This window comes from Triturus cristatus, chromosome 2_1, assembly GCF_964204655.1.
Source record: "Triturus cristatus chromosome 2_1, aTriCri1.1, whole genome shotgun sequence".
Classification (NCBI taxonomy): domain Eukaryota; kingdom Metazoa; phylum Chordata; class Amphibia; order Caudata; family Salamandridae; genus Triturus; species Triturus cristatus.
In genome coordinates this window covers 786,174,362-786,196,999 of record NC_140581.1, presented here as the reverse complement: position 1 = coordinate 786,196,999, position 22,638 = coordinate 786,174,362, and positions in this window count along the sequence as shown.

Genomic DNA, 22,638 nt, shown 5'->3' with positions numbered 1-22,638 from the left:
GCATCTGTCATCACTACCATGGATAGGGGATCTAACATCAGAACTCCCTGTTGCAGACTCTGGGGCGATAGTCACCACTATAACAATTAAACTATTTCTAGAGTCATTGAAATTTCAACTTTGTTGTCCAGAGAATCTGGGTACCAGTAATGCAGAATATGTTGTATTAGTGGTTTCAGATGAAACAAAGACCTTGGAACCACCACCGTGCAGGAAGGCATTAGTCCTTGGATTCTCAACCACTGTCTAGCTGAAGTCGATTATTGTTGGAGTAGTTGCCGGAGATGAAGATGTAAATATGTCATTCTCTCCACCAGAAGAAAAACCTTTGCCTGCTCTAAATCAAGGAGTGCTCCAATGAACTGTCACTGATGAGATGGAAGAAGGTTGGACTTTCCTCTGTTTAACACCAACCCCAGAGAAGACAACATAAGCAAATACAATAAGATGATGGACAGAATGCTGAAACTTTTCAACCACTCACCCCAGTCACAGATCTGGGTTTAACACATAGTTCTTTTGCTCACTATGCCACCCCAGTTTGGACCCAGCCATATGCAAATCAGTTTTGCTCCTGTTCCCCATGGGAACAGTCCAGCCCGAACTGCCTAGTCAGATCCTGTTTGGAAAGGAAACAAGCATCCCGGGACCGGTTTTGGGGTATTAACCCTAGTGCTTAAATGGAAAAAAATAAGTGCAAGTACTCATTAAGGTGAACTAGAGGTGTGGCAAGTGGGTGAGGCTAAGGGCGGGGCTAAGGCCAAGATATGATGATACATAATAATTTAATACCAGTTGCAGCACATATCAAAACACAACGGAAATGCATTTATGCTAACAAAATAGGTTACATCATTACACAAAATGAAAGCCAAACAGCATAACATGTTAAAAATGTCCTTGTTTTGTAATATTTGCAACTTCCTAATGTCATACTATTATTTGTTGTTATTTGACACAATGCTGTATATCCTCAAGAGCGCACACACAAAGAAACAAGCAGACATGTACACAAAAGCTGCTGAGCTAAGGACTACAGAAGCGCCTTGGCTGTCAGAGGCAGTTTCTTCTCGGACAGCCTAGTGCTTACCAGCACTAGCAGCCAATTAGCTTACTTTTCATGAGTACTGGTACTCTGCTAGGCAGTAGCGAAGTGCTGGTATTAACAGTGATAAAAATAAGAAGAGCCAGTACTCAGAACCTGTGAGTACCGGCCCATTTAAATCACTGCCTCTGCCCTTTTCCATTTGTACAGGCTCTTCCTGTCTCTTGCTGGTTCAGTATCTTTACATCTACATCCCCTCTCCGTTCTCGATTCACCTCTTATTTCTACCCAGCCTCCAACCTTCTCTCCCTGGTTCTGCCCCTCTTACTGCCACCTCTCGCTTACTTTCTCTACAAGTCTCTTACATCTTGTCACTGTTTTTGCTCCACTTGCCTCATCTTCTCTCCTCCATGATGCACCCATACCCTACATTTGCCATCTGGCCAGTAATTTGTTGCCCTATATTTCATTATTTGTGTTGATAGAGCATGCTTATTGTTGAGGTCTGTAGTTTTAAATAAAGACTTGCAAAAAAAACCAAAAAAAACCTTGCTAGATCAGGATTTATATTTTTGCCAGTAAATAAAAGCATAAATAATTTTTTCACTTCAAAAGTCCAAAACTATTTCCAAGCTGTGAAATTTTGTGTGTGGGTGTGCATGTGTGTGTGACTTTACATGTGTGCATGTGTGTGTTACTGTGCATGTGTGTGTGTGTGTGTGTGTGTGTGTGTGTGTGTGTGTGTGTGTGTGTGCGCACGCTCCATCGCGCCCTGTAAATTCTACAAGGCAGCTTTTTACACTAAATTTAAGGCTAATGGTTGGTTCATCTCTCTTTATCAGACTGCTTCCCGGCATTAAAAGAGACGATTCGATTGAAATTGAATGTGGTTCATCAATAGCTAAACCCATTACCTCAAGAAATACAGCAGATTTTTTACTTTACACAAATTTGTGTTAAAATACTATTCCTAAGGACCCATTTCAAAACTGAACAAATATCTAGTATTTTTATCTGAAAAAAAGTGGCAATTCTAACTTCAGCTGTCACCTCACTTGTTTTACATTCCTCCCTCTCCCTCCCTTCTATGTTCATGTTGTTTTCCCCCAACCAGATCCAGTTCCTGGGGTGCTGCCGCATTCCCTGCTATTCATTGCTCTTTGGGCAGGGCTACCTCCACACCCATGAGTCCTTCACTGTTATGTAAATGCAGCGATTAGTGTTGATAGGGCACACAAAGGAAAGCAGCTCCTGTGCTGAAAAAAACAAACATAAGAAAACCGGCTGCCACTCGCTTTAGTATGGCCAGTGCAATACCTTAAATGGACTGGAGTAATGCCCGGCAGCCCCAGGCCTGGCCATTTCATGCACCTGACTAAAAGGGGGGGATGAGGGGGGTAGCTTGCTGCAGAATGGTTGTTGAACACCTAATCAACAGTGCAGGGTCTGTCTAGACCCTGTCCTGTTAATCACAGTGTGATGCAAGCCCTCCCCAACCCCTGCAGTGTAGGGAAATTCTAATAGGAGCTACTGGACGTTGTCAGCATCCCTGCTAAAGTCTACTTCAGAGGCTCAGTGCAACTGTGAGATGCAGAGCAGCATTTGTCCTGCATTCGAGGCAATAGCAAGCCTTAGCCTGTCGTGCCATCAATCAGGTTACCGGTACTGTCCCTGACTAAAGAAAAGTGCCGGTACTGACGGCTAGAAAATTTGGAAGTGCCGGTACTCAGTACCGGTGAGTACCGGCCCATTTAAAGCACTGATTACCCCTCTTCAGCTAGGCTAGCTTGATTACAATGGCACAGAGAGCAAGGGACTGGGGGTGAGTGTCTAAAAAGTTTGACAACGCCGTCCATCATTTCTTTGTGTCTGCTTTGTTTGCCCTAAGCTGGCAGGTTATCCCCAGACATGGGTCCCTTGCTCACTTTGCCACTGGATTCAAGGTAGCTTTGCTGATTAGGAGTGTTGCTCCGAAACTGGTCCCAGGATGCTTGTTTCCAATCCAGAGAAGAACTGGCTTGGCTGTTGGGCTGGACTGTTACCATGAGGAACGGGGTCAAGACTGATTTGCATATGTCTAGGTCTGAACTGGGGTGGCGAAGTGAGCTACAGAACGATAATGGACTCAACCCAGATCTAATAGTGACTGGGGTGAGTGTCTGAAAAGATTCAGCGCTCTATCCATCATTTCTTTATGTTTGCCTTGTTTGCCCTAAGTTTGCAGGGTATGCCCAGACATGGGTCCCTTGCTCACTTTGCCACTGGATTCAAGGTAGCCTGACTGATGAGGGGTGTTACCCCAAATGTGGTCCCAGGATGCCTGTTTTCGGTGCAGGGAAGACCTGACTTGGCAGTTCAGGCTGGACTGTTCCCAGGAGGAACAGGGTCCATACTGATTTGCAAAGTGGTGCATCTGATTTGGGGTGGCGAAGTGAGCTAAAGAATGATTATGGATTCAACCCAGATCTAATAGTGACTGGGGGTGCGTGTCTGAAAGTGTCAGTGCTCCATCCATCATCTTTTTGTGCTAGCTTTGTTTGCCCTAAGTTGGCAGGGTATGCCCACACGTGGGTCGCTTGCTCACTTTGCCACTGGATTCAAGCTAGCCTGGCTGATGAGGGGTGTTACCCCAAAATAGATCCCAGGATGCTTGCTTCCGATCCAGGCCAGACCTGGCTTGGCAGTTCAGGCTGGAATGTTCCCATGAAGGACAGTGTCAAGACTGATTTGCATATGGCTGAGTCTGAACTGAGGTGGCAAAGTTAGCTAAAGAACGATTATGGATTCAACCCAGATCTAATAGTGACTGGGGCGAGGGTCTGAAAAGTGTCAGCACTCTGTCCATCATCTCTTTGTGTTTGCTTTGTTTGCCCTAAGTTGGCAAGGTCTGCCAACATGTGGGTTGCTTGCTCACTTTGCCACTGGATTCAAGCTAGCCTGGCTGAGGAGGGGTGTTACCCCAAAACTGGTCCTAGGATGCTTGTTTCCTGTCCAAGGAAGACCTGGCTTGGCAGTTCAGGCTGGATAGTTCCCATAAAGGACAGGGTCAAGACTGATTTGCATATGGCTGGGTCTGAACGGGGGGGGGGGGAAGTGAGCAAAAGAACAATTATGAATTCAACCCAGATCTTATAATGACTGGGGTGAGTGTCTGAGAAGTTGTTTTGATTTGTCCATCATCTCTTTGTGTTTGCTTTAGTTGCCCTAAGTGTGCAGGGTATGCCCAGATTTGGGTCGCTTGCTTACTTAGCCACTGGATTCAAGCTAGCCTGGCTGATGAGGGATGTTGCCCCAAAACTGGTCCCAGGATGCTTGTTTCCGGACAAGGGAAGACTTGGCTTGGGAGTTCAGGCTGGACTGTTCCCATGAGGAACAGGGTCAAGACTGATTTGCATTTGGCTGGGTCTTAACTGGGTTGGGAATTGAGCTGAAGAACGATTATGGATTTAATCCAGATCTAGTAGTGACTGGGGGTGAGTGTCTAAAAAATGTCAGCGCTCCGTCCATCATCTCTTTGTGTTTGATTTGTTTGCCCAGAGAATACAACACCAGGATGGTTTGCTGGAGATCCTTCTCTCCCTTGGACAAAGAAGATGTGACAATTAACCAGTCATCTAAATATGGAAATATATGCACCCCCTCAGCAAATGGAAATGAGCCCCCACTTCAAGGAGGATGTCAACTCAAAAGGCAACACTTTGAACTCGAAATGCTCTTTGTCCATAGTGAAGAATAGAAATCTCTGAAATCTGTGGTGAATAGGAACATGAGAATATGCATCCTGCAAGTCCGTTGTGACCAACCAATCCCTTTGAGATATTGCTGGAATTATCTGATGGAAAGTCACCATTTTGTATGTGATTTGCTTCACATATTTGTTGAGTTTTGTAAATGCAGTACTGAACAAAACCTGCCAGCTGACTTGGAAACCGAAAAATCATTGAATAGAAACTTTGCATGCATTGGTGGATCAGCACTTGATTTCTCTCATTTTGTGTTAGACTTTTCACATCTTGACCAATTGCCAGTAGCTTCAGCGAATCTTTGGGCAGTGGTGTCTGAACAAGATGTGGTTCTTGAGCGGGTTTGTCGAAGCTAATTTGGTATCAGTGATAGTCAATGTCCAAATCCATTTGTCAGACATTAAAGATTGCTAGTTTTGGGAAAAGCAATGAATTTATCCTTCCACAATTGATGATTGACTGTCATTTATTGATCTGGATCTGCTGCTGGGATTGCAACTGTAGTCAAGTTTTCCTCCTGCCCCAGCTCCCTGACCACAAGCCTGTCCTTTAAAGGGATGTTTATTCTTGAAGGTTTTATTATACTTTATTCATAAAATATATTTTTACCTTGTAATGTCTAAAAGGCTGCAACGTGTTCTCGTCATCAGCTGCCTTTTTAATAAAGTTATCCAGCTGAAATGGGAAGAACTTATCCCCAGTGAAGGGAAGATAGAGACGTTACTGTCCCCAGGGAAAAAAATTATATGCTGCATGGGATCTATTCAAAGATGTTTCAACCTTTTAACAATTTTATCTGACAAATATGGTTTCTCAGATGTTAAAGAGAAGTCATGCTTGCGAATACTCAATTGATCTTCATTTGCGATAACTTTTCCTCGAAAGATTCCATGAGATACCTCTTTGCTAAGAAGCGTTGAAAATTAGCCTTGCCAATATATTTACATTCCTTCAAATACATACTTTGCACCACCTCATGAATAAGAAGATCATAAATTGCTGGGGGGTTTCCATTGGGAACAAAGTGTTTCTTCCTGAAGCCGTTTTTCATCAAAACTCAGCATTTGTCGGACATTCTTCAGTATATCCTGCAACTGAACTTTATGAGCATATCTCCCTCTGGGACCTGTTTCAGCATTCTCATCATCATCTGGGAGATGCCCTTGACTATTAACTGCTGGTTAGAAGAGATCAGAAGAGACTGCCTCATCTATTATAGCCTGAAAATCCGCTCTTGATAGTGACACCATGTCCTCTGGAGAGCTATAGTCTGCTGCCAAGGTACTTGGAAGTGGCTCCATTGTAAGCTTGTTGCTATTGCAGTGACTTTGGTTTTATGTACATTGCTCAGCAACCTAGTTTTGCCTTGCGAGACCACTGGCATAGTCAAAAGAAATTTAGTGCATGCCTACTTTATCACAGAGAAAAGTGAGCTAGATTTCCAAATCCACTCCACTGTCTGGCCAGAAATGCGCCCCGCTCTAGCTACAGCACCTGAGCGGTAGAACACATTTCGCCACCAGACTGCTGCAGCAAATTGCGGTAAAGTACAGATTTTAATTTCATGTACTAGTAATTTTAGTTAAAAAAATAAAAAGGCTTTGACTGATAAGCCCGGATAGCATTCCCTACGGACTGAAAGAAAGACAGGAAAAGCAAGGGGATGGAAGGGGCTCATTGTTTTTTGCAGATTCAATAAAACTAGAAGATAGCTTGGGTAGTGTTTCTGACTAAGGAGGCAGGCCAGAATCATACGTAACAGGTAGGATGAGGAAGATATAAGTAGTGGTAATGCTGTATTGCTAAACACTTTCTACTAGTGTCTAATGAAGCTATAGTCCATCAGTAAAAACTCTCACAAATAAAAAGCATGTCACAATGATGGAAAAACCTCATGTGATCGCACTACTGAAATGATGCCCAACCCTCTTTGTGCACATAGTTTATCAAAGCAAGTGCTGGCAAAGCCAATCAGTTGGCTGTTCTTTCAGGTTGGGTGTAATTTCAAATGCGCCATTGTACTTGGAGTAATTTTCGTAATTCTGTGTTTACTCTTTGATGTGGAATTACAGATAGCTAAGTGATTACTCGTTCTCACATAATTAGGGGGAAACATCCTAAAACAAGAGCACATTTATTTTCAATTTGTGGTTTTCCGGAGCATCCTCGCATCCATTTTGGATGCAAGGATGCATTTTGCGCTAGGGAAATAGTGCTAAAAGCTAAGTTGGGGGACAGTCCTAACCCAAACGCACATTTTGCGAATGTGAGTGCAAGTGGCTGCTCGGGTTTGCTAAATGTATTTTGTTGGATTTAGCGCTAGTTCTTATTGCAAAAATGGATGTGAGGGGGCATTTTTGCACTACAATATTGGGTAAAATGCAGAAAGACTCTTTTTGCGCAATTCGGCGAAATCTTGCAGAATTCTTGGGAAATTCCGCATGATTACAGTACATGGAATTGCATGAGTTACTTCCACCCCTACTGTTTTTTTAGTTGATCGTTTCTCATTGATTGGTAACTTGCTGTGTGTAAATGGTTGACTGAATCAACAGCTTGATAGGTAAGTGAGTGCCTGAATGGATCACTGAGAGCATGGATAATTGCTTGGAAATTGAGTGCATGAAGATGCACATTGTGAGGTAAGTACCTATAACCCTCAGCATGAGGATACAAGATGTGTGATAAAAAATCATGCCTACCCATGCTTGAGGATTCATACTGGTGAAAATAAAGGTATTCTTGTTTCTGTTGCTGATAATTACATTACTGATGCTCTTTCTCATTTTCAATGGGCCAGGTTCAGGGACTTTTGATTTCCTTTCAATGACCTGTTGCATAGTTTGGGCATATTTAAACACTCTGTCAAACAGGTGATGGCTCCTGGAATGACAAAACTTTGTAAATAAAAAACTGGCTCAATCTAAAAGTAGCATAATTGCTTGCTTTAGAATAGAAAGTTCTAAGACAGGTGCTCCCAAACATTTTAAAACCACAATCCACTTTTTAGACCAACAAACTTTCGTAACCCAACTACCTTTAATGGGCTTGAGGCAGGGCATTTTTTTTATTTTAACTAAAACATTGTGTAGTAGTTCATCGTCATTTACAGACAGCTCATTTTAGATTAAAATGTCACTACATTTGCACATACAGTTTTACTGGTCACTCTATATAGCACACAAATGATAATGCGTGGAAACCAGGTTGCTGTGAATATTTATCATTTGTATATCACCAAGTAAATGTCTTGATTTGTTTTGATCCAATTAAAATCTCTGTTTCCAGCACACATCAGAATTACAAAAAAAAGTGCTTCTTTTTTCTTTCCTAGCATGCTGAATGCATACAGTTCATTTACAGGTATTTACATTTTGTTATGTATTGCAAACAACAGCATCCTATATCCTCACATGATTCACTTTAAAAACTCATCTCACTTTGCAGACAAAAAAATAAATAAACATCAATCCCTATGTCAAAAAAATAAAGCAGCCTGACATTTGACCTATGGCTTTGAATCACTGGTATCCACAAAAGGGAGCTTAGGGGAAGAAAAGGAAATAGGTCGCCCCCCACTCAGTAACTGCAGCTCAACAACAGACCTGTTTTCATCTTAATGTGAGAACAAAAACACAATGTTCACCATATACTTATAAAAAAAACACATAACTTTACGTGTCCATGCAGAGAATCCAAATTATACTTCTGCCATTCAATTGCCTAAATCACTATTTATAATTAATTGTGGTGTGTGCTGTCTATTAATGCAGGGTTTCCCACCAAGGTGTACGTGAATAGGAAAAAACTAAGGAACAAAGGTGAGGAAAAGTAGACAGTGCCTCACGGGAGCAACACCAAGGGAGGTTACAGGCTGGTGTTCTCATCATCAGCAACTGTCCACTTGAAAAATGGGAAAAATCGTGAGGAAAAAGTGAACCAAATGTATAAAATAAATTTAACAAGTGACCCGTAAAAAGAAAGACCGGGGTCTGACATAGAAACCCGGAGTGTCTAACTTTAAAAATGGGCTAGACACACTGGCTATATTAATTTATTCCTTGCTGTGTGTCTGCTCAAAATAAAACCAACATGTTTCATTGCCTTGTAGATTTTATGGCAATTTCATCAGGGCTAGGGTCAGCGTCCTCACTGCACCTTTTTCCTCCGTTATTTATACCTGCAAATGACAGCACACCACATTTCGTCAACACATACCTGGACGCACATCAAATTAACAACTCTCTCTTTAGGGTATCGAAAAAGTCATATGTAATATAGTTACCAAATGGTTGCCCCAATTCGGCATACCTGCAACCCCGGTTTGTGTTTGCTTAACAGCTCCCATTACTGCAATATGTCAGTCTATATAGATAAAGTGAAAAAGAATAAAAAACTCATTCTCTATATGCATGAAGTGCGGTAGTGTCTAGCTGCCCCCCACTCCTGAACCCTCAGTTGGTTACCTTCGCTATGTGTCCCAACGACGGCAACTTGTTCTGCATGAACACCCAGGTCTCAAATATCTTAGAATGGCAGCCAGACCCGCTGGGTTATGTATACTTGCACCCCTCTCGAACGTGCCCCAAATCACCGTTAAAAGACAATACTCAATGTGATTTAATCACTGTCCGCTATGTTAAAAAATGATGACGAGCCGGCTGCTCAACCCATAGTAATTAACCCGCTCCTCATACAAACATAGCTCTTAAATGTTTCTCGTGATCGGCAAAAAAGCCCCAGTCTGCCTAGAAGGAAGGGGATACTGTCTTACCGATCTTGCAGGAGGCTGTGGCCAAAGTTCGGTCACCCTCACTGGTGACAAGTTAAATGCAGAATTTAAAGGCATCTTTATTCATTGGTCTGACTTTGGCGACCCACCAAATATCTGCTCTCAACCTATCAGTGGGTCACGACCCAGAATATGGGAAACACTGCTTTAAGGACAGACAGCATCAATAATAATTTTGTCATCTTGAGATTACCGAGGTGGGAAAGCAAAGGAATAGGCACCAGCAGACTTAACCAGAGTAATCCAGAATTAAATACGAAAAAGAGGTAAAAAAAAGCCACTACCTGTCCTGACTTGTAATGTTCTTAGCAGTTCTGGCATGTTGAAGAGGTTCTCGACTTTGGTTCTGGCCTGTCCGAGGTAATGGCGATACTTTCTGGTAGCCACAGTGCTGCCGACAATGAGAAGCCAGAGCAGAATCTGCATTCCAAAAGGAGTCCCAAGAGGAAGAAACCCTGTACGGAAAAACCTTTGATGAGTGCGGGGACTCTAGGAACAGAAAGGAAGAATAAGAGCAAACACCAGTAAGGTGTTGAGACTAGAAGGCAAGAATTCCAAATAGGAATAGAATGTTTAAAGGAATCCAAACTGGAACAGAAAGCGCCAACCGGAAACAAAAGTGAGCCAACAGGAAGCAAAGATTCACCAAGCAGGAGCAAAGGTCACCAACAGGAGTGAGCAAGAAGTGTTACAATGCAAGGAAATGAAGGATTCAGCCCCTTAAATACCCATAGACAGGAAGTGATTATTAGACCTGGCACCATTGGCGAGGGTCTCCCTTTTATTTTTTTGCTGTTTTCTCCTGTGTTAATGCTATATTTTTGCTGGACTAGATGCTTTGGGCACTTTGCCACAGCTATTCAGTGCCAAGGTGCAAGTGCTCCCTATTGTAAATTGTTGTAATGGATCAGTGACTCCATGATTGGCTTATTTGATTTATTTGTCAGACCCTAGTACAGTGCACCATGTGTGCCTGTAAATCAAATGCTGCTGGTTGACTTGCAGCACTGATTGTGCCACCCACAGAAGCAGCTTGTAAAGTATGCCATTGCAGAGCCTGTGTGCAGCTTGGGGTTGCAATGTCAACTTGGCAAGTGCACCCACTTGCCAGCCCCTAAACCTTCCCTTTTATACATATTAGTCACCCCTGAGGTAGGCCCAAGGGCAGGGTGCATTGTATGTAAAAGGTAGGACATGTCCTGATGTGTGTGGCATGTCTTGATAGTGAATTACAGCCAATTTAGTTTTTCACTATTGCAAGGCAATCTGTTCCCATAGGCCAGAATGGGCAGTTTGAATATAAAATCTTATAATCATAACTGACCATAGGAACAAGATAGGAAAATAAAGTTTAGTATGCCTGAACTCAGAATGTTAAAATACATCTTTTAGTGAGGGTGATTTTTACATTCCGTGTTTGAAAATACCACTTTTAGGAAGTAGGTATTTTCTTGCCTAACCATCCAGCATGCCTCTGCTAGGCTTGTGTATTCCATGTCTGGTTTGTGAGTGACAGTGGGCTGGAGATGGCCTTGACGCCAGCAGTCTGAGGGGTCAGGACTAGGCTGAATAGGGCCTGCATTGAATAGAGAGATTGGGGGGGGGGCGGATATTTCCTTTCACTGACCCGAGCCCTCATAGACTAGAGAATAGGGGGAGGAGATTTCCTTTCATCTACCTGGGCCAGGTCTGCTTTCAACAAAGCTGTCTCCACCTCCTGCCAGGAAACTGCACAGAACTGGTTTTGGCTGGGCACAGGCACCCTCTGCCTTCAGAGGACAAAGGATTTACTGGAATAAATATTGGGGCCCAGACCCCGGAACTTTAGATCACTTCTGGGAATCAAGACAAACCTTTGCCAAGGAGAAGAACCAAGGAAGCTGAAGGAGGAGACTGTCCCTTTGCTGTTTTGCTATTTCTGAGCGTGGCCTGCAGTGGTTACTTTATTGCCAAGGAAAGGGGAAAAAGGACTTTTGTGAACTTTTCATAATCTTGAAGAAGAATCTCCAAGGGCATGAAGTGTGCTTGCCTCCTGCCTGAAGTCTCAGGGATACAAGACTTCACCACCAGCTCCCCTGAATTCCCTTGCTGGGAATTCTGCCTGTAGAGAGGTGCCTACTGTTGTTTGGGCCCTCTGAGAAGACTGCGTGTCGCTGGGACCTTGAAGCGTGATGCAACGAGGAGAAGTGTGTCGCCGCCGTAGCAGTTGCCACCGCATAGCCGATGAAGCGTGCTGCCGCCTCAGCTGTTCGTAGTTGCATTACCAACGAAGCGTGTCGCATCACCAGAGAAGCGTGTCGCTGCCGCAGAGGTCACCGCCGCATCACTGGAGAAGCGTGTTGCAGGGCCTGTCGCGGCTCAGAAGTTACTGAGTGCGCCACACGGCCATCAGGTGTGCACGAATCGCATCCAACATTGTCGCATCGCATCAAAGACGCCATTTTGTCACATCGCATCAGATCCTCACATCGCATTGAGGCGGCCATCTTGTCACATCGCACCGGATCACAGTAAGAAACCAACGCATCAACTCCCCACACAGTAAAGAGCGAGCCTCAACTCTCCTGCGCAGCAGTATGGAACTGACGCACTCCCCTGAATGTAAGGAACGGCGAATCAACTTCCCTGCGACCCTTTTGTTTGTATTGCGTGACGCATCCAAGGTACTTTGAGAGTATAGTGTCGCATTTACCATCTACATTGAACTAAGCTATTTCTACCATTTCAAAGTCTATTTTTGATTACAGTATTTTGGATTTTTGTCATTTGGTCTTGTGTTAAGTCTAGTAAAGAATACTTAGTTTTCGAAACTGGTGTGGTGTCCATTTGTAGTGTTTTCACAGTAATACTGTGTGTGTTCATAAATGCTTTACACACTGCCTCTGAGATAAGCCTGTCTGCTCATGCCAAGCTACCCGGGGGGGGGGCGCAGAGGTTATTTTAGAAGAGTAGCCCCTTACCCTGACTAGAAGCAAGGGTCCCTATTTGGACAAAGGTACCTACCTCTGCCAGCTAACAGTGATGTAACAGGAAGTGATGTAACGGGAAATAAGCAGTTGCCATCTTGGATAGGGAAAAGGAAACGTAAGGAATAGGAAAGGTCATCATCTTGGAAAGGGCAAAACAAAGAACCTTCCCAAGGCCCTCTGGGAAACAGGACTAAGGCCTCATGGGAAAAAGAAGTAACAAGATGTCAACAGGAGAATATACTGGAAGCCACATTGAAATGTGGAAACCAAAAGGTGAGTGAAAATATGCCCCATAGAAGTACTGGAAGCCGCAGCACCAAAATTAGAGCTGTAGTGTTCCACCTGGGTATTAATGAACATTAACGGGCCGCCGTGTGGTGCTGCAGTGTGACCGAGTAGACATAAGTAACGCAGAGTGTAACCGCAATGCTGGAACAGCAGACCACCATGCAGCAGAGCGACGTGCCTGAGATTAATGGGGCCAGCAACAATGGTTAAGTCAGAGATCTTTCCAGGATTCCGGTGGTGGGGGTCAAAGTCTCATTGAGCAATTGAAGAGTCTACATATATCTGAAACAATGATGTAAAACAGATCCCGGCAGTCCCTGCAGTGCAAGGGAGCCCCATTTCTTCAGGGGTTCCCCATTTAGACAAGCCAATGAATAGCTGTGAGATACGGGAGACTCAGGAGCCCCTCACCAAATTCTGCAGGGGAATTTCATAATTTAGCATTATGCCACTGATTTGAACATCGTGATGAGTAGTTTGCAGAAGGATTGTCTTAGACAGACAATTACTTCCTTATTCTTGCGTCCTATGATGTTTTGCCCCATGTAACTCTGACTAAACGTTATGGTAATAACAGTTGAACATCTTAATTTCCAACAAGTACCGGGGCACGGAAAGTAGTGTCAAAAAGCAATGTTATGGCAGTACATCTCTCATTGCCAAGAGTGTTCAGGCTACATACTTTCCGGTCATTAGTAAGGAGCTGTCCGAAGCAAAGCAACTGCTGTAAATAACATTGCATTTCATCTTAATATCAGCAGAAAAATATTGTGCTGCTAGACTGCAGGGTATAAAAATATTGAGGACCAGAATATCAGGAAGGCAAATTCATGGTCCTTGATATTTTTGCCACGATATTCTAGTACCACAATACTTTTGCTGTCAATATTTCAACATACAACTAAAACACACAGGTCAATCCACCCACTTAAATCTGATGCAGTGAAAAAAACAATATATATATATATATATATAGATTCACTGGTAAAAGCAAAGGTTAAATGGATGTTATAGTTGGGTGAAAATGTGAGTGAGTGAGTGAGTGAGTGAGTGAGTGAGTGAGTGAGTGAGTGAGTGAGTGAGTGAGTGAGTGAGTGAGTGAGTGAGTGAGTGAGTGAGTCAGCATTTCTTAAGCGCATGGCTTCCCAAAGGCATCCCAGCGCTGATAGCAGTTCATTCAAGAACTGAACGGCAAAAAGGTATTAATTGGTTTTTAGAAGGTTAGATACTTAGACTCAAGATGAATCTGGAGAGGAAGGGAGTTCCATAACCTAGCGACATTATAAGAAAAGAGACGTCCTCCACTTCTTGACATTCTTATTTTAGGGACTGCGGACAGATATTTACTGTCCAAACGAAGGGACTTGTTTGAGCAATAAGGCACAATGATGGAAATAATGATGGGCAGTCCTTTGCCTGCTAATGCCTTATGAGCAATACACAGAGCCTTAAACTTGAGTCTCACCTGTATAGGAAGCCATTGGAGAGCGGCAAGGGCTGACTTTGCCGATTGAGCATACGTGCTGCACAGTTTTGGACAATCTGTAGTTTTGTAGTGGTAAAGCGTGGGGCTCCTAAATAGAGGGCATTAGCGTAATCCAGCTGGGAGAGAATCAATGCCTGTACCATAAGTCTTCTGGCGGGGAAAGGTAGGACAGGAAGGACTTTCCGCACCATCCTAAGGATACCATAGCAACTGGCTGCCACCTTCCGTGTTTGCTCCCTAAAGTCAAGATTACGGTGAAGCCAAATGCCCAAGCTCGTAATCTGGTCCTTGGGAGGGGGAGCAGGGCTAGGCAGATTGGCCCGAATGATCCTGCATTCAGAATGGCGGACTTACCAAGGAGCATCAGCTCTGTCGTAGCCCCGTTCAGCTTCAGATATGAACATTCTATCCAGATTGCTACCTTCGCCAAACAAAAGGCTAAACCAGGTGCTCTGTTGTCAAGATGATTAAGAGAGACAACCAGCTGTATATCATCAGCCTAGGTAACAATCTGGACTCCGAAAGGCTTCACTAGCTCTGCCAGGGAGTTCATATAGACATTAAATAAAGTGGGGCTCAAGGAAGACCCCTGTGGGACACCGCATCTAATGGGCATATGTTCGGAGATAATATCATCTTCAAAAACTTGAAAAGACCCGCCCTCCAAAAAGTATTGCAGCCACTTTAAAGCCCCCCTGCTCACTCCCACATCCCTGAGTCTCTGGATCAGCAACTGATGATTGACAGTGTCAAAAGCTGCACTGAGATCTAGGAGAATAATAGCAGCACAGCCTCCACCATCTAAAATTTTCCTGCATTCTTCTACCACTGCCAAGAGGGCGGTCTCTGTACCTTATTGGGGCCTGAATCCAGTCTGTGAGGGATGGAGGCAGTTGTGGCTCTCCAGGAATACAGAGAGAGCTGAATTGACATGCCTCTCCTCAACCTTACAGATCCCTGGCAGTAATGAGATGGGACGGTAGTAATGTCAATTGCAACCTATTGTTTTAAACAAACAAAACCACAGAAATTGCCCGATTTTAGTTATCCTAACTAACTACAACTAATGCCCTATGGTAAGTATAACCTGTGTTTTTCAGTAAATTACTAGTATTTAACTTTAGGTAATAATTTATTATCATACGTAAAGCTAACACCCCGTATGCACAGCCAACTGTACACTGCGTTCAGGGTGAGATTGGCCAGAGGGCCTGACCTGCGGCCTTGCCCGGCGTCCCACCCAGTGGTACAGCCCCTCTCTCCAAGCCGCTTCGGGCCCCTGGGACACCATCCCCGTGGTCAGCTTTTTATGGGAGAGTGGGGTGCACAGCCCCCTCCCTGAGCCAATGTGGGCCACTATGGGCCCGGTAGCTCCATCCCCTGGGGCCTTTTTTTTCTTAAGTGGATGGGGCACATGGCCCCCCTTTCTGAGCTACGTTGAGTCGTGGGGACACCATCCCCCATGTCCTTTGTTATTTATTAAGGGAGGGAGGCACATGCCCTACCCTAGCCACTAAGGACCCTTAGGGACCCTATACCCAGGACCTTTTTTTATTAAGGGGAGGGGGACACATGGCCCCCTTCCAAAAAAAGTGGCCCCAGGAACCCCATCCCCGAGGGCCAAGTCATATATTTTAAGGGGAGGGGTGCATAGTTGCCCTCCCCGGCATGTGAGAGGCCCTGAGGACCACAAACCACAGGGATATAATGTCAAATAAGGGGAAGGGGGTGTGGGACCCTTAAACCCTATTAGGCCCTAGGGACCCCATTACCTGGGGTCAAATTCAATCCTTTCCTGAGCATTAATAGGCCCCCGAAACTCCATCCCGGGGGCTGAATTTCATTCAAAAGGGGACGGGCCCCATCCCCCATCCTAAATAGGTCCCGGAAACCCATTCCTCAAGGTCTGTGCTCATTTTGGGTGGGTGCCCTGGTGCCACCCACCAAACAATACATTTGAGGCCGCGTAGGAGGCCCCAGGGCCCCTGCATCCCCAGCTGGCTTCCTGCATGCACCCATCTTGGGTGTGCAGGAGCCGGCATTACTTCTGCCCTTTGGGAGCAGCTGTATTTGTTTGCTCCCGCCGGGTGCAGCATCATGGGTGGGTATACAAAAGTCTGCTCCAATCCAACGTTACTGTGGTCAGAGAAGGCCTGTCTGTGCCCACCCAGTGGTAGCTTTAAAAATGCTCCCCCCAGGTGTAAACAGACATACATTCCCTGCCCATGTTGTTGTGGGCAGGGAAACTACTGTCATGGGGTGGGCTCCCTGGGACACAGTATTTGAGTCAGCGCTGGAGGATGGGATTCCCGAGGCCTTTACAGGCTTTTCTAAGGCAATTGGCCCAGAGGGATGGGGTCACTGGGTTCGATTAAGACTCAGGGCGGACAATGGGTTCCCCTCTCCTTTTGCAAAAGTCATTCTGCTCTGGGCGATGTGTTCGCCAGGGCCTATTAAGGGTCAGGGAGTGGAGCCTCATTCCCCCTCCCCTTATTTTCCATAATGGCCCTGGGGATATAATCCCCTGGGCCTTACTCTGCTCAGGGAGGGAGGTCATATGCCCCTCCACAAAAGTAATGTTTTATGCCGCCCCTGGGCCCTGACCCACGCCATCTGGGTTTTTAACAATAGTCAATTTTTGAAATGTTGCTACAAAGTCACGGCTCCTCCACATTTTAGTGGCAAAGTATTTTAATAAAACATTTTGGGCCCCAGCAAAGGTTCCACTGGGAACCCTCCACCATGAGTGGGGTCTGGGTATCCCTACAATGGCTGCTGTCACATCCTTGTTGATGTGGTGGCAGCCAATCTGTTCTCAGCATGAGATCTGTCAGGTTCGCGGATCCTCCATGTGTGAAATATGCAAAATATTTGAGCATTAATTGCTAAAAAACTACTGAACTAATTTACACCAAATCACATAAAGCACACTGTCTGGACCAAGATCTAGCTTTCTGCCAAATTTGGTTTAGCGGTTTTGTGTTATCACTATTTGATTTTGTATGGAAAAATGAATGGGGAAAATGCATTTTGGGCCTCCCCCCTTTTTCTTGTCCCTTCTTAACCCGTTCACCTCAAATTCTGCCGTGATGCGGGCCAATTAATGAGTGGGCGGAGTTCGGACGGCCCCTGGCCGTCCTCCGCACACGTCCACTGTGATGTAAGACGGCCGGGGCCGTCCGACGCATGCAACGGGTTAATGGATCCCCCGAAACTTTGCAAGAAGCAGTTAAATTGGATGAGACTTGTTTGTGGAAGGTTTTGTGAAGATTTGTCAAAGGGGAAACAAAGTTATTCGGAAAACAAAAAATGTTTTTCTGATGGAAACCCAGAGCTAATGATAACTACCCAATGCAGTGTCAATACAATAACCTACTTCAAGATTCCACTCATGTGTTGCTGGCTTTAGTAATATTAATAAAATCAATGTGGCAATACAATGCCATTGACAAGCAGTCATTTGGTTACTGCCAGCACTTTGATCCCAAGAGATACCATTCTCACGGTGAGTAGATATTTATTTATTTGATAGTAAAGGATAAGATACAACCTATCACTTTATTTATGTATTTACATATTAAGGACATGGCACCTACACATTGCTGCTGCATGGCCACAAAAGGCAGAAGGACTCTTGATTCCAAGAATGCCCAACTGATCACTGTGAACTGGACCAATCTGGAAGCCTGGTTGGAGAGAGCCTGTTGACTAGAAGCATATCAAAAGGACCAGGTCCTTCAGAAATGATCAAGAGTGTTTTTCAAAACCAGCAACTGATTGGGAATTATTCCAATGGACAACTTGTACATTGTGCAGAGGTATCCACAGTGAGGGCACATACATAGTGGGCAATGTATCCAGGTTTTAACTAGCTCTAAACATTTTGCCATAAAGAAAATTGCTACTTTAGTATCTCGTGGGGAAGGTATCGAGCCTCTGGAAAGTCTGCTTGGCTACAGTTTTAAGCCTTACATCACTGGAGGAGTAAAGTAAAACCTTGAAATTCATTGTGGCATTAAATCTAGTCCTTTGATGAAACAACCGTGACAGCTTCGAAAGCCGGCTTTGTGTAGCTTTGTCTAGCTTTTCACATTTTGGTGCCAAAACTAAAGTGGGGGAGGGGCACCCATTACCTGGCATAACAGCATGCATTTCTCCTAGACACATTATGATGAATACCATGCATGATAACAGTCTCTTTCGTTTACTCACAATTATCAAAGTGACATTGCTGGCTTGGCCAATGGTAGTTTGCCAGGCAATGTGCTACTCCCCTCCTTTGATTGGATCCTCCTTTGAGTTCCTGGGTTGATGAGCTCTGTTGGAGTGTTACTACACCTGAAAAGACTTTGGGCAGCATTTCCAAAAATCTCCAATCAGATATTTTGCTCTCTGCTGATGAAGGACAAAACCCCTGAAACACTGGTCCAGAGACACACAGCACTTGTAGCACTAAATGGCAAACATTTTGAAGCTTGTGAGTAAACTAAGGAGACTGTTGTCATGCTCTGTATTTACCAGAGTGATTCGTGGAGAAATACGTGCCAGTATGCCAGTCAGTGTGCTCACCTCACCCCCGCCAAAACTAAAGGCTTCATCTGGAGCTCAAAGATGACATATCTGTCTTTGAGGATGCGTTGCAGACTTTAGCATCCTGCCTTGCTCTGGAGGGGGAGTAGCTCTGCTTATTCTTCTAAGTCCGGAGATAAAACTTTTAACAGTGATGCTAACTTAGCCTACTTTCAATCTCCACTCCAACAAGGTTGGCCTCAAATTACACCGAGGTCCCAGTCAACCACACACTATAACTTTCAATGACATGCTATTTCTTGGTTCCTTAATATAGGTAATCTTTATTGTACAGTTAATTAAAACTCACATTTTAAAACATTCAAACATTATAATACATAAATCAGCCTTGTCCCTTTTCATACATTGGTGAATAAGATTCACACTTCTAGGTTAGCTTGTCCCAGCTCCATTATTTTTACTGTCCTTCCAAATATATGTCATGGACAAGGCGGGTTGAGCTTTGGGTTGCCTATTCAGGTCCCTTTTTTAAAAAAATGAATAAAAGATAAGACATAATAAAGTGCTTGTGCTTCAAGGTGCCAAAACTTGGACAAAACAATCCCGCTTTGGATTGGCTGTTGGCGTGCTCTGTAAGGTATGCTAGCTGCCTGCTATTTTGCTTCTGCGTCTTGCTGGTGCTTTAGTCTTCCAGCCACTAAATCGAAGTACTTTGCAAGACGACAATTTAGCTGGATCTCTTCTGGATTAAAACACAGTTTTACAGCCTGCCTGCAGGTCCTGATGGCCTCTGGTTCCATCTTACTCGAAGTAAGGGATGCCTTATGCCCTTCAAACTTGGGCGTATACAGATAATGTGTATTAGATCCTTGTTTCCTGTTCTACAGAGACAACAGGACTGTTCTTCTTGTCTCCTTTTCCACGGAGCCAGGAGAGGAAGAATTGGTAAAATACCAAAACGCAACTTTAAAAACTTTTCTATTATCTTCTGTTTAATTCCCCTTTTCAAATAAGCTGGTGGCATAAGGGCTTTATAGTCATTCAGCACTATCCATCCATGAGCCCTCTTGGCCAGAGTTTCCTTATCTTCTGTAAATGATATAATTTTCGTTACTTTGGTTACAAACTTTTTAAAGCTTTTATGATCTGTTGATGATTCCCAAAGATCGGTCAGTTTGAGGCTTTCTAATGATTCCAACAGATACTCCCTGGCAAGTGATTTTTCTCATTGTGACAACTTGGTCCAGAGGTGGGCATTTAGAGATCCTTGCTCTGCACCTCTGATCTTGTGCCAGCATTTTATATAGGCACCCCTTCTTTCCACTGTTTGCTTCTGAAGGCCAAATTCGAGGCGTATTTGGCCAGGTGATACATAGTTGGGTAGCTGAAAAATTGCTCTGTGTGTACTGCTAATCACTTTATTGAGAACCAACGCATCTTTTCCATGCGTTGGTTCGCTCCCATATGTGAGCATTGGCTGCAGTCGTGCTCTGATCACTTGTAGGAGAGGGTCAAGTGTACAGTCTGGTAGGACTTTCTTCAGGGGCTTCATCGCGAGATAACTCATGGTGCCCTTTCGATGCAGGGACTCTAGTTGAGGTTTAAATGAGCCTCTGCTGTCCAATAGTACCCCAAGGTACTTATAGCTGGTTACCTGATCCAGTTTCCACCCGCCCAAATACCAAGTATTTTTCCTGGATTTATTGTAGTTCACTGTCATAATTTTAGTCTTATTTAAATTAATGCTTAGGCCGTTACGTTGCGAGAATTTGCTAGTAGTATCCAGAAGGTGTTGGAGGCCAATTGGAGACCGTCTTATTAAGATCAAGTCATCCGCATATAGGAGATTGGACAGCAAGATTTTTCCCAATCGTGGGGCATGTGATGAAGTATTGTCCAGTTTCCCTGGAAGGTCTGCTAAGAAGAGATTGAACAGCATGGGGGCTAGAACACCTCCTTGTTTTAGGCCTTTGGAGGTGTTAATCCGCCTCGAGAGATGCGTCCCAGCTCCCAACTTGATCTTGACCCAGGTGTTAGTATGTAATAAGATCAGCTGTTTCAGAAGAGGTCTCTGTATCCCCCACTTTTCTAACTTTTGCCATAGTTTGGCCCAATCCACATGGTCAAAAGCTGCGCTATAATCTATAAAACATAAATATAGTGAGCTCTTTGCTACTTTTACCGCGTCTGTCAGCAGGGTTAGCATCATGATGTTAGTTGTAGTGCCCGTCCTCTGCAGAACCCTGTTTGATTTGCAGGGATTATACGTTTTGACGATGCCCAAGATGTCAATTCCTCCAGGACTAGGCCCGCATAATAATTTGCCTCTATATCAATTAGGGCAACACGCCGATAATTGCAAGATTGCTCCTGTCACCCTGCTTATAAATTGGACTTATTATCGAGCCTTTCCAAGATTCCTGGCTGGTTTCTGACTCTTGAATGCCCTTGAAGACTGGTACCAGTATGTTGCTCCAAAATTCAATGTCGTACTTATATATTATTGTGGGTATTCCATTTGGATCTGGTGCTCCTTCCGGCTTGCCTTTTAATATTTGTGATTTTATCCAAGCCGTTGACTTAATACTATTTCCTATACTGCTTGGTGGCAATATTGGGCTCGTTTTTCCTACCACATCATCGTCCTTTTGTTTATGCCGCTTCTCTTCCTGTTTGGTGTCCTTGCTAGTCCCTTGTTTTGTCTTTCCTGGTTCCTTAATTTAGAGTTTGAGGCTCCACATAGAACTATGTCGGAGGACTCATAACAACTTAGAGTTCTGTGCAAGCGTTGAGCAGCACCACAATAAAAACATGATGCTTCATCAACACTAGCAAATCAGCTCACACTTTACTTACTACAGAAGTTTGTTTAATTGAAGACTTTAACTGCTCATCATTCAACACTTTGACTAGAGCTGCCATTTCCAACACTAATAAAAAGTGAGCTGTGCAACCGAATCCTGGACCTGCATTTACTCTAAAAATTCTTCCCCTGAACAAAGTCACCATTGGTTCTTTCAGTGCTGAATGTGATTAATGAATGCTCTGAGCCCAGTTCTGCTGCCAAAAGCTCATATGCAAACAAATATTTAAATTAGAAACAGAATTATCTGCAGTGCTGTGAGGCGCAAACTTAGAAAATGTTCACAGCGTCCTAGTGACTGAAAGTTCTTGCATTAATTACGTCATTGACCATGCTTACCGACAAAAATATCGTTTTAGTGAAATGCTAAGCATTGCGCAATGATGTTAAGTAAAACAAGTCCCCGACCAAAAGATAATAATTAAGAAATTATTATTAGAATCATGTGTTGTTTTGTGATACTAGAGGGCCGCCACAAGATATACAAAAAGTAAAGTGTATGTTGTTTTGTGACTAAGAGTTAATTTCGCCACAACACCACTCGATTCTCAGAGTGTTTGAAACAATAGTAGCGTGTAATAGAAAAATCCATCAAAAATCGATCATTATCACACACGATCGTTAATTGGATCATGTGACCTTCATGTAGAGTATTTAAATCCGCTTCCGGACAGTGCTCTTTCTATATCCTAACCCGGAACACGATCGCAGGGAGCAGGGAGGCCGGAGTACTTTTATCAGTACTTTTATCAGGTAAGGAGGAGTCCGTCTTTAGTAGCCTTGAGTTTGGAGGTTTTGCCCCAAGTAGTTTTTGGTTTCTGAGACTGTGTCCTCGAGTCCAGCAGGAGATGTTCTTTATTACAACTAGGGGATATTTTTAGAAACTCTAAATTAGTAAGAGTAAGATCAGTCAGATAAGCAT